The sequence below is a fragment of the Wyeomyia smithii genome, chromosome 1, assembly GCF_029784165.1.
Source record: "Wyeomyia smithii strain HCP4-BCI-WySm-NY-G18 chromosome 1, ASM2978416v1, whole genome shotgun sequence".
NCBI lineage: Eukaryota > Metazoa > Arthropoda > Insecta > Diptera > Culicidae > Wyeomyia > Wyeomyia smithii.
In genome coordinates this window covers 97,229,072-97,248,398 of record NC_073694.1, presented here as the reverse complement: position 1 = coordinate 97,248,398, position 19,327 = coordinate 97,229,072, and the positions used below count along the sequence as shown (strand labels likewise).

The following is a 19,327-nucleotide window of genomic DNA, read 5'->3' as shown; positions in this document are numbered from 1 at the left end:
ACAAACATTGGTCCCGGACTAGGGGTGAGACACTACTGGTATATTGCGAAATATTTCCAATATTCAATATTAAAAAGTATTTACCGTTCCATTTTCGGGCACCCCTCTATCTATATCATAGCTCATTGTCGTTACATCAAGCGTTACATTATCGTTCGGAGGTTGTCAATTGACAGATAAACGAAAAATATCAAAATATATCAACCAATATCGTGTAATATTATCGAAATATATTTCATAAAAATAAAGGTGTCTAGCCCCTAGGTCCCGGATATACTTTAATGAACAAACGTGTTTTTTCTACCTAAAATTATTGTACACGGTTTTACCGTGCTTCGAACGATGATGGGAAAACGGGCGAAAACGAATTGATTTGTTTTGCAACACACCCAGCCATGTTTTGATGGGCTCGAACATTAGAAAACAAAAATTGAAAAATCATTGAGAGAAAAAAAAGCAACATTTACTATTTACTGAGTTGGTTTTGGATTAAGCCAGAAAAGAATTGAAAATCATAGTGAGTACAAAGTGCTATATTTACAAATTTAGTTTTTTCTCTTTCCAGCAGATGAAGATTAACAGGTAAACAATTTAATTATTCGTTGGTTGCAATGTGCAGATGTAGTCCTCAAGTGAGCTGGAGTTGTTTTTGCCCTCGGCTGGCGCTGAATTGGCTCGAATTCTTTAACATTTTGGGTGGCTTTTCCGGTATTGTGAGGAGAACTAGAAGTTCCTCTGGAAATCGTATGCTGTCTCCATTCCTGAACTTTCCTAGTTTGAGAAACGTGCCTTTTAAGTGTTCGGCCGTTTTCATCAGTCAATTCTAGCATACCGTTTTTTTCTTTGGTTACCGTCCACCTACAGGGATCAAATCTTGATTCTGCTTTCGTGCGAATGTGTCGCTCTACGACAACTGTATCTCCTGGTTTAACCAAATACTTGCGAGCTCCACGTCTAATGTCTTTTCTTTCCTTCGATTTAATTTTGTGTTCACGATCTCTACTAGTTATAAAGTCTTGATTCAAGACGGCCTCTCCGCGACATAACGGCAATCCACGTTTTATTTTTCGTCCCATCATAACTTCTTCTGGAGAAGTTTTTGTCACGGAATGTGCTGCTGCATTATATGAATTAACTGCTGCATTAAGCTGTATTTTCGATGTTTTGTGCAACGTAAGAACCGACGATCACATTATGCGACGCGACGCGAGACCAGACAAACAACACTTATTGTTCTTACAACATAAAAAACGCATTAAAAATTACCTTTAGTCGACCGGTTTCGGGCTGCTACCGCCCATCTTTGGGACTATGTCCAGACTCTGGACATTGTCCCGAAGATGGGCGGTAGCAGCCTGAAACCGGTCGACTAAAGGTAATTTTTAATGCGTTTTTTATGTTGTAAGAACAATAAGTGTTGTTTGTCTGGTCTCGCGTCGCGTCGCATAATGTGCTGCATTAAGCTCTTCAATATAATTAGAGCCACTAGTAGCTGCTGCTATCATAGCTTTATTAATCAATTTCATACAGCTTTCTGCAAGTCCATTCTGCTGAGGAAATAGTGGTGTCGAAAAGACAACGTTGATGCCGCGCTCGGTGCAATAAGTTTTATACTCCTCGCTATTGAAGGGTGGTCCGTTATCCGATTTAATTGTACCTGGAAAACCCCTCTTTTTCGAATACTGTCTCCAAAACTCTCTTAGTGCTCTCAAAGCTGGTGGACTTAACGGGTTTAGTTATTATGTACCTCGAACGATAATCGACTATACCTAAAATAGAGACACCCCCGAATTTCTGATACGGTCCGTTAAAGTCTACGGCAGTTGTGTCCCAAACTGTTTTGGGAGCGAAAACACGCTCCATCGGAGTAGGTTTCTACGGCTTTCCGTTCGTCGCACAAATGATGCATGATTCCACCCAGGATTCCGCGTCTTTGTTCATTCCTGGCCACCACACGCGCTCTCTCAAAATGTTTTTCATTTTTGCAGTTGATGGATGACCTCTATGTGCAATGGCAAGCGTTTTCTCGCGCAGACTTTCCGGAATCACCACGCAACCAGTCTTTGACAGGAGACCTTCTCGAACGTCTAAATTTAAACGAGCAGCTTCAAAGGATTTAAGGGTCCCCGGCCATATTCCCGATTCAACAGCTTCCGTTACATCCAACAGTTATTGATCTGAATTCGTTTCTTTTCGAATTTCGTCTTCAGTGAGAAAATTTATGTGATTTGCTTCCAGTGAGACAATTTCCCATGGGCTGGCATTTTCTTCGAACGGACCATCGTTGCCATTGTATAATCTAGACGATGGATCTGCGATATATTCCCGTCCTCGTACATATTCTACGTTGAAATTATATGGACTCAGTCTGAGTGCCCAAACATCAGCGCGGCTCAAAGCGCGCTTGGAGTCTTCGCGTGATCTATTGAGTATGAATGTAAATCCTTGCGCATCAGTCCGCAGCGTGAAAGGCCTCCCAAGTAAAAAATATGCAAAGTGTTCCACTGCCCAAACTGCGCCCAAGGCTTCGCGTTGGTGCTGAGGATATCTCCTTTCAGTCGAAGTCAACGATTTAGAAGCAAAGCTAATTACACGCGGGGGGTTTTGTTATCATCCTGAACCAAAACGGCACCTAAGGCGTGTGGAGAAGCGTCTGTATACAAAATCGTGTTGTCGTTTTCTGAAAAAAAAAACCTTGCGTAATGGTGCATTTTGCGATGTTCTCTTTTAATTTTTCAAAGGCTTCTACTTGCTCGATGCCCCATACCCAACCACCAGAACCGACAATTGCCCATAATGGGTTGGCAATTTCCGCAAATCCTTTGATATGAGGACTCACAAAGGAAGCCAAACCCAGAAAACTTCTGAGCTCTGAAACAGTGGAGGGTTGTCTGAATTTGCGAATGTCTCTTATTTTGGCTTCATCGATATTGAATCCATTTTTATCGAGCTCATGACCGAGAAATTTGAGCCGTTCTTTTTCGAACTCGCATTTTCTCGCATTCAGAGTTAAGTTATTAGCTCTCAAAATCTTCAACACCTCAGCGGTGGTTTTACGCAGCACTTCCAAGCTTTCTGCAAAAATGAGTATATCATCTATATAGACAATAACGTTTTTCACCCCTCCAAGGATTCTCGACATTTCGCGCTGAAAAATTTCTGACGCACAATTTACGCCAAACATTAGGCGAGTGAACCTAAACATACCGCTTTCGGTTAGGAATGTAGTCAGGTCTCTCGAGTCTTCGTGTAGCTCTAAATGGTAATACGCGTTTGTCACATCAAGCTTAGAGAAAAACTTTGCACCATGAAGCTTCATTTTCATTTCGTCTAGCGTCGGCAAGCGATAGTATTCGCGCTTGATTGCTCGGTTGGGTGCACGCATGTTGACGACTAGGCGAAAATCACCCTTACCCTTCGCAACTGCAGACATACCGCTTATCCAATTTGGAGCTGTTGTTATGCGTTCTATTATTCCTTTATTTTCCATATCTTCGAGCCTCGTCCTTGCACTGTCTCAATACGCGGCTGGCACATTATAGTACGCATTTTTTGAGTAGGCACTGACTGATCGAAAAAAATGATAAGCACGCCTGGTATTTTTGGAAATTTATCGGAATTGGAAGTTTCACAACTATTAACATCCACACCCAATTTCAACAACTTCAAATCGCTAGCTGTTGAACGACCGAGGAGCGACCGACGACCATCACAAACCACCAAGAACTCCGCAACAAGAGACGGTTTGTTGCATCCGACAACCTGGATTTCTGCTCTGAAACCTCAACTTACATTAATGGGTTTATCAGAGGCATACGATAGCAGGTCGATACTCTTTGGTTCGAACAGCTCTAATTTTGTCATGCCAGAGTGAAAATCGCGTTGCAAGCAATGCCAGTCATCGCCGCCAATTATATTAACGTCTGCCCCAGAGTCAATTAGCAAACGAACTTGGCAGGATCCTCCTAATCGACAATCGATCAGTGCTTCACCAAGGGAAATTCTGTTTATATGCTGAAACAAGACAACAGAAGTGGTAAGGTGATTTTGAATTTTATTTTTTTTATTTTTCTTTTCAGGATTAAGTTTGTATTCAGTGAAGAAGGACGATTTGGAAGGAGGAAAGGACGGTTATAAAACAAGCGCGGTTATAAGCGAGCATACGCAGAAACTACTCGTTGTTTACCTTTTTGTCTGCGTCATCGTCCACTCTGTCAGACGTATTTGGATCCTGAACATCTCGCTTGCCCTGAGTACTTGGTTTTGGTTGGATGCTATTTGCATTTTTCCTGCGGCACACCGCAGTGAAATGACCTCGTTCACCACATGCATTACAAGAACTGTTAATCGCTGGGCAGGACCCAAATTTGTGGAAAATGCGGTTACATTTTGAGCATCGAGAGCGACGTCCAAGTCCGCGGTACCTACTTTCCTTTTCGCTGCTGTTTCCATTTCGCTGCTGTTTCGGCTTCGGTCCATCGTTGCCATAAGGCCCAAATCGCCGTTTCCAAGGTGCGCGGTTTGCGAAAGATTGTTGACGATCTTGGGACACCACAAATGCCTGAGATGATTCTGCGTGTGGCGCTTCCGTTGCAAATGCTTCCTCGCGTGTCGCACACTGAACGATGAATGTGGTTTCGTATCCAAGCGTTCTTGCCGTTTTGGCTAAATCCGTATTACACATTCCTTTCAATAACTGCGTTCGAATGAACCGATTTTCGTCAACACTGCTATATCCACAGAGGGAAACCTTCTTCATCAATCGTGCGTGAAAAACCATCGTTGGTTCATCAGCTCCTTGCTTAAGATTGGAGAACATCTCGTGTTTGGCTGTAACATCCACCATCGAACGCAGGTATTCTTCGATGTTTCTCACAAACGTTGTATAGCAAGATGGCTCACAGAGGCTAGGGCGAAGTCTAGCAGCTCTTATTATGCCTTGCAACTTCTCCCCCATGGACAGGAATAATGTTTGAGAACGCTTTGCAGGAACAGTGATGTCAGAGAGAGACGTGGCAATCTCGAATCGATCTATAAACCGTTTCCACTGCTCCCACATTCGATTTGCCGGAACGTCATTAGGAAAAGGTTGGATGGTTTCCCAACGTACGATACCTGTGCTCGTTGCTGAACTATCCATGCCACCAACGGTATTCCAACTATGGTCTTCATTGTCACGTGTAGTTTCACATCTATTACGGGGTTGATTCAATGCGTTAACTAATTGCTCCAATTTATTTTCCATTTGTTCCATACGATCATGGAAAGTTCGGTTTTCATCCTTCGTCCCTGTCATGCGTCCTATGTCATCTGATTTCTCTTCATCGGTGGAATCTCCTGACTGCGAAGACTTTGAGTCATGTTCGTTGACATCAGCAGCTCCTAGGCTTTCATGATCAACTAATTCATTACTCGAATAGTGATGGGTGTATTCATCTGACTTTTCCGATTCGCTGTCTGATACTGGAGCACGCACGTATTTACCACTAATCGACATCTTGCGGTTACTAACGTATACTGTTATACCTGAAGAACTGTTATATCTGGAGAACCTGGAATGTTTAGTAGGTATGGATTACTCTTCTACTATGAACTGGTTAGCCAATTCAATTTGTAAGTACAATATCGTGATGTTATGAAACAAATTAAAATTTTGGTTCCCACCAATTCAATGCGGTCGTTTGGACCCGCTACCAAGGAACGAGCGCGGTCGTTTTGAGCGGCTACAAAACCAAATAAACGCGGTCGTCACGATCCGCTGTCGAACCAAATCAATGCGGTCGTCTCAATCCGCTTCCAAATCAAAGAAACGCGGTCGTCTCGATCCGCTGCCAACCAGAATCACTGCGGTCGTCCCGATCCGCTGCCAAACCAAATCAATGCGGTCGTCTCGATCCGCCTCCAAATCAAAATCAATGCGGTCGTCTCGATCCGCTACCAAATCAAAGAAACGCGGTCGTCTCGATCCGCTGCCAACCAGAATTACTGTGGTCGTCCCGATCCGCTGCCAAACCAAATCGATGCGGTCGTCTCGATCCGCCACCAAGTCAAAGAAACGCGGTCGTCTCGATCCGCTGCCAAACCAAATCAATGCGGTCATCCCGATCCGCTGCCAAACCAAGGTACTCCCAGGCCGCCATCGAACTGAACAAACGCGGTCACCACGATCCTCTATGTAGCCAAGTGACCGAGGACGTCTCGATCGACCACCTATCCTAACAAATTCGGTAGTTCCATTCCGTTCTCAGAACAATCACTTGCGGTAATTCCAAATTGCTACCGACGATTCGCACTCGGTAATCAATAACATTTAAAAATAAAAAATTTAAAAAAAATATCACATAGTGCCAAATCCTAAAATCGAGTCCAGTTCATTTCCGAAGAGTCTATTTTGCAGCCATAGTCAAACGTGTGAATCACACACACAATCAAGTATTGGCCATTTTGTTTTTCGCAAATTCTACACTTCCCTTTTCATCTTTAATTTCGCATGCGTGGTGGGTGATTGATGGGCTGTTAATAAAATTGATAATTTGTTCTTCGTTTGCCATTAATAGCATTCTGGCAGGATCGCCAATGTGAAAACCTAGTTTCCCAACGAATCACCCAACACGCATACGATAATTATTTGAAGCTTACCTTTCCGCTTGTAGAACACTCGTCGCAGACGTGAAGTTTTCCAGTTATGCCTGGAAGAAATAAAAAGCTCGCTTTGATGCGGCTTCAAGGAAACGTGAGCATCTCCTCCAAGTGACACTGAAATTTTGACTATCAGGTATGATATTCTTTCTTCCGTTGGGGATCAAGAAGTTCAAACTTCTCATACTGAGCATAAAGCCGTTATGAGCAAGGTTAAAGTTCCACCTATTGTGGTATTTGTAGCAAATTTTAAGGCATTTCGATCAGAACTTTTATCATTTCTGTCGGATATAAAAGTTAATTTCCAAATTGGCCGCCAAGGCGAAATTCGTATTTTGGCCGAATCTTTTGATGGCCATAAACATCTTTTACAGTATTTGACCGAAAAGATGTATAAATTTTATTCTTTTGATGCCAAAAACGAGAGACCGTTTAAGGCTGTTTTGAAAGGTCTTTCAAATGATCAATCTATTGATGAAATTAAAGATTGTTTGTCAGAATCACTTGGTTTTGCCCCCAACCAAGTAATTTTGATGAAACGAAAGGCAAATGCCAAAATTAAGCAAACTGGAATACACCAGGAAAATTACTTACTACATTTTGATCGTACCAAAGTACATAATTTGAAATGTTTGGAAAAAGCACGTGTTTTATTTAACGTGCGAATAAAATGGAAAAATTCAAGAGACATGGAGGAATCCATAATCTTGCGCAATGTCGGAATTGTCAAACCTATGGTCATGGAACTCGAAACTGCCATATGGCAGCAAAATGTATGATTTGTGGTGACACTAGTCACACGAAAGATATCTGCCCCGTGAAAGAGACCACTAATAGTTTCAAATGTGTGAATTGTGGGGGAAATCACAAATCTAATTTCTTTAATTGTCCTGTAAGGTCAAAAATTATTGCTTCCAGACAACGTAGGAATTCTAATCAACCTGTTGTCAATGTGGGTAATCAAAAGACTTTCAATACTGTTCAGGCATCACCAGCACTTTCATTAGCAGGTGTGCCTGTAGGTAATAATTTAAATTCAGATAACAAATTTCAGACAAGTAATCCTGTTCAGGCAACACCAGGCTGTTCATATGCCAGTGTCCTTTCAGGTAATATTTCAAATTCAAACAGTAACAAACCATTCGTGTTTGGTGTTGAAAAGCCAGCCAGTATTGATTTAGGTATTCCAACTCCCGAAAAGATTGATTACCTACAAAAATCCATGCTGCAGTTAATGTCCGCTTTGTTGAACTGTAACTCGGCTGTTCAAGTAGGTATGAAATTTACAACTAATGTTGTTATGAAATTGAAATTCAGCAATGATTTTAAATAATGCTGTAAATTTTATAAATTGGAATGCTCGCTCTCTAAAAGCGAAAGATGATGAATTTTTCAATTTTTTAACAGTCCACGATGTGCATTTGTGACTGAAACGCTTTTTAAGCCAAATATTAAACTGAAAAAGAACCCAATTTATATAGTTCATAGGTTTGATAGAATTGATGTTGCCGGTGGTGGAGTTGCAATGGTTATCCATCGTGTTTTATCCCATCTGGAAACCAAAGTTATCGAGAGTTTGGGAATTGAAATTGAAACAAGTATTGGTATTTATTTATAGCCGCAGTGTATTTGCCTTTTCAATGCACTGGTGAGCGAAAATATTATTTCGAGGGAGATTTGCAAAAACTCACAAGAAATAAATCTAAATTTTTAATCATCGGTGATTTTAATGCGAAACGTCGATCTTGGAATAATGCTCAAAGCAATTCCAATGGAAAAATATTGTTTAATGATTGCTCGGCTGGATTTGATTCAGTTTTATTTCCAAATGGTCCTACATGTTATCTTCTATTAGGAATCCATCTACAATTGATTTGGTCGTAACAAATCAAAGTCATTCATGCAGTGATTTATTAACTCATGCTGACTTTGATTTTGATCATCTTCCCATAACATTTTCTATTTCCCATGAAACTATTTTAAATCCCACTAGATCTGTGGTAAATTATCACAAGACTAATTGGGATAGATATCGTTCTACGATCGAAGAAAATTTGAATGATGATATTATTTTACAAAATAGTGCTGACATTGACAGAGCATTAGATAATTTTAGCAGTTTAATACTCAATGCCCGGAATTTATCAGTTCCTAAGGCTCGAGTGAAATTTAATGCACCAATTATTGACAGTGAACTTCAACTTCTTATACGTTTGAAGAACATACGGAGACGTCAATACCAAAGATCTCGTGATCCTGCTTTGAAAATTATTTTTCAAGAATTACAAAAGGAAATTAAACATAGATTCACTCTCTTGCGAAATGAGAATTTCATGAGAGAAGTTGAACAACTAAAACCTTATTCTAAACCTTTCTGGAAGCTTTCGAAGGTTCTTAAGAAACCTTCGAAGCCCATTTCAATCCTTAAAGATGGTGATTGCATTTTTCTAACGAATGAACAAAAATCTCAAAAACTTGCTCAGCAGTTTGAGAGTGTTCATAACTCCAATTTGAACGTAGTAAGTCCTATTGAAAATGAAGTAAACCAGAAGTATGATCAGATCACCACCCAAGAATTTCTTTCCGAAGAGGTATTGGAAACAAACTTGAATGAGGTGCGAACTGTTCTAAAAAAATCAAAAACATGAAAGCACCAGGAGATGATGGGATTTTTTATATCCTCATCAAAATACTTCCCGAAAACTCTTTAAATTTTTTGGTAAAAATTTTTGACAGATGCTTTGCACTAGCACATTTTATTACGAAATGGAAAAATGTCAAAATCACTCCAATTTTAAAACCCGAAAAGAATCCAGCTGAGGCATCAAGTTATCGACCAATTAGTTTACTTTCCTCTATTAGCAAACTTTTTGAAAGAATAATTCTTAATAGAATGATAACACATATTAATGAGAACTCAATTTTTGCAAATGAGCTGTTTGGTTTTCGCCATGGGCATTCCACTACTCATCAGTTACTTAGAGTAACAAATATGATTCGAACTAATAAATCTGAAGGCTATTCGACTGGAGCTACTCTTCTAGATATAGAAAAGGCATTCGACAGTGTTTGGCATAAAGGTTTAATAGCTAAAATGTCAAATTTCAGTTTTCCGCTTTACCTCACAAAAATGATACAAAGTTATTTAACTGACCGCACTCTCCAGGTTAACTATCTAAATTGTAAATCTAATAGATTGCCTGTTAGAGCTGGTGTGCCTCAGGGGAGTATCTTGGGCCCAATCTTATATAACATTTTTACTTCTGATCTCCCTGATTTACCACCAGTTTCTGAGAAATCTCTGTTTTGTGACGATACAAGCATTTCCGCAAAAGGATGTAGCCTTCGTGTTGTATGCAGTCGGCTACAAAAAAGTTTAGATATATTTTCTTCATACTTACAAAAATTGAAGATTTCCCCTAATGCCCTAATGCTTCACAGTTAATTATTTTTCCTCATAAGCCAAGAGTTTCATTTCTCAAACCCACCCATAACCACGTTATTAAGATGAACGGTGTGGTCTTAAATTGGTCTGATCAAGTTAAATACTTAAGGTTAATTTATAATAAGAATCTTACTTTCAAGGAGCACATTGAAAATATCCAGTCAAAGTGCAATAAGTATATCAAATGTTTATATCCTCTTATCAACAGGAATTCTAAACTTTGTCTCAAGAATAAACTGTTAATTTACAAACAAATTTTTAGGCCAGCAATGTTATATGCAGTTCCCATCTGGACAAGTTGTTGTGCAACCAGGAAGAAGACACTTCAAAGGATTCAGAATAAACTTTTGAAAATGATTTTGAAGCGTCCTCCCTGGTTTAGCACGAACGAGCTACATAGGCTCACTAATGTAGAAACATTAGAAAATATGTCAAGCGAAATTATCAACAAATTCCGACAAAAATCGTTGCAATCCTCAATTGCAACGATTAGCTCACTTTATAGTCATATATATATATATATATATATATATATATATATATATATATATAATATATATATATATATATATATATATATATATATATATATATATATATATATATATATATATATATATATATATATATATATATATATATATATATACATATATATATATATATATTTTTTTTTTTTTTTTTTTTTTTTTTTTTCAGGTGAAGGGGAAATTTGCATCCAAACCCCTGAGGTGACCAACCTCAGGGAGTGTGGGGTTGGTTTGAATCAGTGACCGGACCCACTAAAACCCCTTCAGTCTCCAGCCCATAATACTCCCCGGGACCACCGCTAGGTATTGCTTCGGGGAGCGGCTTTTGTGCTCTGTGCACCCTCTTGGTTCTTTAGGTCTTTTTGCTAACTTAGCTAACTAACCTGGAGACTGGCCGTTAGCTAACACTGGCGTGTCGGTGGTCAACCTGTCGCCTGTTTTGCAATTCTAAAACTATTTGAGAGGCGGCTGTACAAACCGCCCTCCAAATGTTTGGATCTTTACACATCCTCCGAACTAGGTTGTCCGGAGTGGTGTCTGGTCCGCTCACTACCATCATGTCGCTCCGCGCATGCACAAAACGAGGGCACACGAAGAAGACATGCTCAGCAGTCTCTTCCGCATCCGCGCACTCGGGACACATGGGGGACCCCGCATGCCCGAATCTGTGTAGATACTGCCTAAAGCAACCATGGCCTGACAGAATCTGTGTCAGATGGAAGTTCACTTCTCCATGGCGCCTCCCGACCCATCCGGATACATCCGGAATAAGTCGATGCGTCCATCTACCCTTCGCGGAATTGGACCACTCCTGCTGCCATCTGATCATCGAGAATGATCTTCTGGTACCTCGTATGCCCCTTGTGTCACGTTGATCGAAGCATTCTACGTCCTCCTTAATGGCTATGCTGATAGGCAACATGCCGGACAGGACGCAGATTGCGTCGTATGACACAGTTCGATACGCGCTCGCAACCCTCAGGCACATGAGCCTGTAGGTACTTTCCAACTTACTCCGATGTTTACTAGTACCTAGTGCTTTGGACCACACTGGCCCGCCATATCTCAGTATGGACGAAGTCACGCTAGCTAGAAGTTTCCGCTTGCTGCCGTACACTGCTGAGCTATTGGACATCATGCGAGATAATGCTGCAATAGCCATTGAAGCCTTCTTGCAGGCATATTCGACATGGCTCCCGAAGGCGAGCTTGTCATCGATCATCACCCCCAGCAGCTTCAGGGAGCGCTTAGAGGCGATGGTGCAATTCCCGACACTGATCAACGCCTGTTGCTTCGACTTGCGGTTATTGACAACTGAAATCTCCGTCTTATGATGCGCCAGCTCCAGTTTTTTGGAGCGCATCCAGTCCTCGACGACGCTTATAGAGTGCGAAGCCGTCAACTCAACCTCCTCGATCGACTCGCCGTAGACCTCAAGTGTGATGTCGTCCGCAAATCCAACGATCACAACCCCTTGGGGGAGCTTTTGTTTCAGCACTTCATCGTACATGATATTCCACAGTACCGGGCCCAGGATGGAACCTTGTGGAACCCCTGCGGTAATTGGGACACATTTTTGACCCTCGTCTGTGCTGTAAACTAGCACACGATTCTGGAAATAATTTTCCAGAATCCTGTACAAAGACACCGGAATGTCTAGTTTCCGAAGCGAGTGGGCTATGGAATCCCAGCTAACACTATTGAACGCATTTTTCACGTCCAACGTGACGATTGCGCAATAGCGAATGCCCCATCTTTTACGCTGGAGTGCTACCTCTGCTGTTTTGGTGACGGACAGAATAGCATCCACCGTAGACTTGCCTTTTCGGAAGCCGAACTGGTTACTCGACAGACCGTTTGCACATTCGGTGTACCTAACCAGTCTATTGAGAATAACCTTCTCGAGCACCTTACCCGCCGTATCGAGCAGACATATCGGTCTGTATGCCGACGGGTCACCAGGTGGTTTCCCTGTCTTCGGCAATAAGACCAGCTTCTGTCGCTTCCATCTGTCTGGGAATGTACAGTCATCCAGGCACTTCTGCATGACTTCCCGAAATAGTCTGGGGGCCTCTTTGATGGCCTTCTTCACAGCCAGATTCGGAATCCCATCCAATCCCGGTGCCTTGCTCACCTTCAGGGAGTTGGCGATCGCGATGAGTTCCTCATTCGTAACCGTTTCCGCCTCCTCTGCCTCGGCACGGCTAACGCCGTCACTCATATATTGGGTGTTCGGCAGGTTGGCCGACCACCTCTGGTCTGAGTTTGAGATACTGGAACGTCGGTGAAGTGACTCGCCAGCCGGAGGCCAAGGATTTGGCTCGTGGCGTGGAAAGAGTCCCTCTATGATCCGCTCAAGCATCGCTGGTGATTTTTCTGCGGGCGCCATCGCACCCTTAGTCTTGGCCATCACCATCCTATAGGCGTTACCCCACGGGTTAGTGTTGGCACTAGCGCACAGTCTTTCGAAGCACGCACGTATATATATATATATATATATATATATTGTCCCAAAAAAAAAGGATGTTCAAAAAGTCAAGGTACTCAGCGCTAAATTGAAAGATAATGTTATTTATAGCATTTTTGTAGAACATTTCGACTCTCTGAAAAATCCTTTTCAGGTTGCCCAAACGTGATTTATGAAAAAATGACTTTTTCAAGCTACAAAACGACTTTTCTGCACTTTTTTCAAATTTGTTCGATTCCTAAATTTTTCCATATATTTTTTTTATTTTTGTAGGGTTGTTTTTGAATATTTTGCATGGTTTGGTTCAGCATCGCATTCAATTTTTTAAATCACAGAGCCCACTGAACATCACAAAAAAGTGAATTTTCCTCATAATTTTTAGATAAAACCCTTCAAAACACATATAAAAAATTATTTTGATCAAGAACTGAAATTTTTACTGCAAAGCGGAACTCAAAACGAAAGTTTACATGAAAAAAGATCCTTGATATCTCATCGGGGGGCTGAGATATCGACGTTTTTACATGTGATGGAAAACTATGTATTTTGTCAAAAGCTCTATATCTTCATTGCACAGTGTTTTATTTTGCCGTTTGTGCGTATAATTTCCTAAATAGTGATTAAAATGTTGATTTTAACCATAAGGTATGTTCGAAGAAGTTTCAGGATTTCAAAAATACATCTTTTAATGTAGATCAATCCACCAATGAGTGAGATAAAAAATTTACTTTTCAATCAGAATAAGATAGACGCAAAGTGTCTTGGACAAAGTTTTAGGTTATTTTAAAACAAGAAACTTTACCGAAGACATCATGTTTCTATCTCTTATATATTACGAGCAACATTGAGTTTTCTATTAGAAGGCACTAAAAATCACAATTTTCGTTCTAACTTTTTTCACAGATTTTGCCGTATTTGTCAACCTTCTACAAAGTTATCAGTCATCCAAAAAAACATTTGTTTTCTGAACATTGTTATTTTTTATCTCTCAAAATAAATCAGTTATTTAAAATTTTTGTTAAAATGCCAATATCTCAGCCCCCCGATAAGATATCTAGTATCTTTTTTCATGTAAATTTTCGTTGTAAATCTCGTTTTGCAAAGAAAATTTCAGTTCTTGATCAAAAGTTTTTTTTTATTTGTGTTTTGAAGGGTTTTATCTAAAAATCATTAGAAAAAATATTTTTTCTGTGATGTTTAATGGGCTCTGTGAGTATAAAAACTGAATGCAATGCAGAAGTGAACCATGAAAAATATTCAAAAACAACCCCACAAAATAAAAAAATGTAGGAATTGAACAGATTTGAAATAAATGTAAAATAGTGGTAACGTAGCTTGAAAAAGTCATTTTTTCATAAATCACTTTTGGGCAACCTGAAAACAATTTTTTAGAAAGTGGATGTGTTCTACAAAAATGCTATATATAACATTATCTTTCAATTTAGGACTGAGCACCTTGACTTTTTCAGCATCGATTTTTTTTTGGGACACACACATATATATATATATATATATATATATATATATATATATATATATATATATATATATATATATATATATATATATATATATATATATATATATATATATATATATATATATATATATATATATATATATATATATATATATATATATATATATATATATATATATATATATATATATATATATATATATATATATATATATATATATACATATGTGTGTATATATATATTTTTTTTTTTGTTTCAGGTGGAGGGGAAATTTGCATCCAAACCCCTGAGGTGACCAACCTCAGGGAGTGTGGGGTTGGTTTGAATCAGTGACCGGACCCACTAAAACCCCTCCAGTCTCCAGCCCATAATACTCCCCGGGACCACCGCTAGGTATTGCTTCGGGGAGCGGCTTTTGTGCTCTGTGCACCCTCTTGGTTCTATAGATCTCTTTGCTAACTTAGCTAACTAACCTGGAGACTGGCCGTTAGCTAACACTGGCGTGTCGGTGGTCAACCTGTCGCCTGTTTTGCAATTCTAAAACTATTTGAGAGGCGGCTGTACAAACCGCCCTCCAAATGTTTGGGTCTTTACACATCCTCCGAACTAGGTTGTCCGGAGTGGTGTCTGGCCCGCTCACTACCATCATGTCGCTCCGCGCATGCACAAAACGAGGGCACACGAAGAAGACATGCTCAGCAGTCTCTTCCGCATCCGCGCACTCGGGACACATGGGGGACCCCGCATGCCCGAATCTGTGTAGATACTGCCTGAAGCAACCATGACCTGACAGAATCTGTGTCAAGTGGAAGTTAACTTCTCCATGGCGCCTCCCGACCCATCCGGATACGTCCGGAATAAGTCGATGCGTCCATCTACCCTTTGCGGAATTGGACCATTCCTGCTGCCATCTGATCATCGAGAATGACCTTCTGGTGCCTCGTATACCCCTTGTGTCACGTTGATCGAAGCATTCTACGTCCTCCTTAATGGCTATGCTGATAGGCATCATGCCGGACAGGACGCAGATTGCGTCGTATGACACTGTACGGTACGCGCTCACAACCCTCAGGCACATGAGCCTGTAGGTACTTTCCAGTTTTCGACGATGACTGTTGGTACCTAACGCTTTGGACCACGCTGGCCCACCATACCTAAGTATGGACGAAACCACGCTGGCAAGAAGTTTACGCTTGCTGCCATATACCGCTGAGCTATTGGACATCATTCGAGATAGTCCTGCAGCGGCCGTTGAAGCCCTCTTACAGGCATAGTCGACGTGACTCTTAAATGTGAGCTTATCGTCAACCATAACCCCCAAGAACCGACGATCACAACCCCTACAGGGAACTTTAGTTTCAACACCCCGTCATACATGACATTCCACAACACCGGGCCCAGGATGGAACCTTGCGGTACCCCTGCGGTGATTGGGACGCACTTCTGACCCTCCTCCGTGTTGTAAACTAGTACCCGATTCTGGAAATAATTTTCCAAAATCTTGTACAACGACACCGGTACGTGGATGCTCCTAAGCGCGAGCGCTATGGAGTCCCAACTGGCGCTATTGAATGCATTCTTCACGTCAAGCGTGACGATTGCGCAATAGCGAATGCCCCAACTCTTACGCTGGAGTGCTACCTCTGCCGTCTTGGTGACAGAGAGAATAGCATCCAGCGTGGATCTACCTTTCCGGAAGCCGAACTGGTTACTTGCCAGACCGTTTACACCCTCTGTGTACTTCACCAGTCTGTTGAGGATAATCCTCTCAAGCACCTTGCCCGTAGTGTCCAGCAGACAGATAGGTCTGTATGCCGATGGGTCCCCTGGCGGTTTCCCAGCCTTCGGCAACAGCACCAATCTCTGTCGCTTCCACCTGTCCGGAAAGAGGCAGTCATCCAGGCACTTCTGCATGACTGCTCGAAATAGATCGGGGGCCACTTTCATGGCCGTCCTGATGGCCAAGTTTGGGATTCCATCCGGTCCCGGTGCCTTGCTCACCTTTAGGGAGTTGGCGATCACGATGAGTTCCTCATTCGTAACCCTTACCTCCTCCACAACCTCTGCACGGCTGCCGTCTCTCACGGATTGGATGCCCGGCAGGTTGGCCGACCATCCCTGGTCTGTGTCTGAGATACTGGAACGTCGGACGTGAGACTCAGCAACCGGAGGCCAAGGATTTGGCTCGTGTCGTGGAAAGAGTCCCTCGATGACGCCGTTGTATGATTTTTCCCCTTTTTGACAAGTAGGTTTAAATCCCTATGAATGATAAGTACTAATTGCGAGAGCAAAAAAATCTTAACAATCAAAATTACAATTTCTCTAACAGTGTTGAGAAGTCACCATTAGCAACACAAACTCATTATTTACTAATATTTATCATATATACTTAAGCTACTAACAAATCCCCCTCATTAAAAAACGAGTTAGTTGCAATTATTCGGTTTGCCAAAACCAGTACTCAGCGAAGAATGATAGAATGTAGAAAGAACGGAAAATGAAAATATTCTAGCACTCATTCGTAGGAGGCATACTCTTGCACACGAGAAGAGAACCTCTCCCATGCGGTACTTATGAAGCGGCTGCAAACAGAATATAGAGAGAATGAAGCATCAATGTGATAATCAGCATCATTAGTTATTACTGCGTTGAAGATAATCAAAAGATGCCGAATCAGTTTCTGGTAATACGAAAAAATCATACTGAAAAATGTTTAATTACTCCGACATAAATCGACAGCGTGCGTAAACAGCTACAGCGGATACTTAGGTAATTTACCACGACGGTATTCGGCTACATTTATTCACTAAAGTGATTAACAGAGTGATGAATATGGGGGTGCCGCGAGATGAATAATTTAGCAGTGATTTAAGTTCTGAGATGAATATGGGAGCGCTGTGAGAAATGGTTTGTTTAACAAAATTCAGGATAAATTTAGCAAAGATAGCCTTTTTTCTATTGCTGGGCGATTCCATAAGAGCATGTAAGCGTATTTTGTTTATTGACGTAGTATTACGTCTTTGTTTTCTATAATAGAGTACACTTTGTACAATTGAAAATCAAACTGGCAAATGCTGCGTCAGATTTCAAACGATTATAGTAAGCGAACGACTCAATGCATCTTAGTCATTTATATGTCGGTGGTCAATTGTTTGATATAAAGTTTAACATTGCTGCTTCACTGCTTAATGATGAAAATAGGTGAAAAGTTCCAAGGTCGAGCTAACCCATACACTTTCCTCGCTGTGACAGACTTTTTGTTAGACAACGACTTGTCTCGATCATCTCTAAATACGTTGAACCGGTCTCCAAACACTTGTTCATTTTTATCACTAGCATCCCAACTCGTTTCAGTTCCTAATATAATGGAAAAATTACAAGCGACTACCTGTTTATGTATTTCGTTTATTTTTAGTGCGCTTTTCGTTCTATTGAAGTTTTGGCAGTAAACAGTTATTTCTTCACTGTCACAGTTTTTATCAATTTTGCTGGAACTACGCATTTTGTTTAAGTTCTGACAATTAATTACAAATTCTTCAGAGTATCGCCTCGGTGCATTTTCAGCTGACTCTCCGCTTGCACCGTCAATACATAAGAAAATTAGGCCCTTGAAGCTGACGGCATGAGCTACATTCGCCTACAGCTGTTCGTTGTGATGAAACATGATACGTATTTACCGGGGAACTTTTGCAGCGGAGGTCGATGACGTAATTTTTCTTGACACGGCTCGATACATTATTTGTTTAACTGAGCCAGATACAATTTCAATTAAAATTAAATTAGAAAGGGAAAGGAGGGAGGCACTTTTTTATTTCTCGCGGCCGACTACGAGTTAGTGGACAAAGCGTAAACGATATTCTGTCGAGTGCTGTTTAATATATTTCTTTAAAAAAATAATGGGAGGCTGAGAATAAAAATACGTTAGTCACTGAACAAACGAATTGATTCTGTCGACGGATTTTGTAACCTTTGTAACAAAAAGTCCCTCTAATTACAGTGTTTAGTCCCACATTATCATTTCATACAACCCTAGGGCTGTATACCTTTTAGTATTATTTTGATAACGTGTGCGGTAATAAAATGGACTTTTTCCAGATGGTGATGAAAGAAAAAACCAAAACAGATAATTGAGTTGGATACATTTCCCATTAATGGTAATTATAAATATTCTCTTATTTGCAAAAAAATTCTACACCCTTGCGAGCGGCCTTTCGGCAGTTAACCAGAACATTCGCCATGGCGGACGAAAACATGCGTGTAGGCATGTTTTTAAGCTCTTTCTTCGTTTTTTTTTAATTCCTCCTCCGTTTTCGCGACAAAATTGTTGGAATAGATCTTGCGCTTCAAGTTTGCCCAGAAATTCTCGATGGGACGCAGCTGAGCGACGTTGGGCGGATTCGCCGACTTCGGTACCACATCGATATTCAGCCGCTCCATCTCTTCCAACGATCGCTTCGAGTAGTGGGCCGACGCCAAATCTGGCCACCGTGTCTTTGCCCTTATGGCATTTCTTGATGAACGACGCAACTTCTGGCAGGCACTTCGTACTATGAATTTCCCCGTTCACGGCCAGCCCGGAGCGAAAGAAGAGCTACTTTGGTGCTCACTTCCTTGATGGGGGAGGTAAAATACGAAGTGCCCTGCTTATCGTTGCTATCCAGGATGAGATTGGTCTCGTCGTCCATCACCACTGCCACGTAGCGATCCGCCGGGAAAATCGACTTGATCATCTTATTCAACCGCCTGCAACGCCGAGACCACTGGA

At 41.1% G+C, this 19,327-nt stretch overlaps 1 protein-coding gene across 7 annotated transcripts in view; it reads left to right on the top strand.

Moving 5' to 3' along the window:
* LOC129718726 (uncharacterized) overlaps positions 1-19,327 on the top strand; it is a 463,725-nt gene that overhangs the window by 417,946 nt on the left and 26,452 nt on the right. Inside the window, exon 6 of one of the 7 annotated variants that reach the window (XR_008727021.1) lies at positions 4,080-4,398. The exons of the other annotated variants lie outside the window; for them this stretch is intronic. The gene's annotated coding sequence lies outside the window, so the exon portion shown is untranslated. Of the gene's footprint in view, positions 1-4,079; positions 4,399-19,327 lie in introns of those variants that run through there. 7 annotated transcript variants of the gene reach the window in all.